This window comes from Apis dorsata, unplaced genomic scaffold (genome assembly GCF_000469605.1).
Source record: "Apis dorsata unplaced genomic scaffold, Apis dorsata 1.3 scaffold_92, whole genome shotgun sequence".
NCBI classification, from domain to species: Eukaryota; Metazoa; Arthropoda; class Insecta; order Hymenoptera; family Apidae; genus Apis; species Apis dorsata.
The window spans coordinates 798,554-798,797 of NW_006263390.1; the positions used below are offsets into that span (position 1 = coordinate 798,554).

Here is a 244-nt window from a genome sequence, read left to right on the forward strand (position 1 = left end):
AAACGATCATTTTTTATTCACTCACGGTGAGAAGCCTATAAATATTTTTTTTATGTTTATCGTATCGAATTTGATTAGCACTTCGACGCGCAATTTGGCAATTTTTACTTTTTAGTTCGCTTACTTTTTAGTACGATTTATTAATTTATTTTCCTTTTGTTTCGTTTTACAGTTGACTTTGTTTTTTTTTTTTTCCTTCCCTTCTTTCTTTCTTTCTTTCTTTCTCTCTCTCTTCTTCCTTTCT

General features: G+C 29.1%; 1 protein-coding gene across 20 annotated transcripts in view; it reads left to right on the forward strand.

The window, feature by feature from the left end:
• The window catches only part of LOC102674118 (heterogeneous nuclear ribonucleoprotein Q), a 25,788-nt gene that overhangs the window by 22,638 nt on the left and 2,906 nt on the right, over nucleotides 1-244 (forward strand). The window lies entirely within an intron of this gene.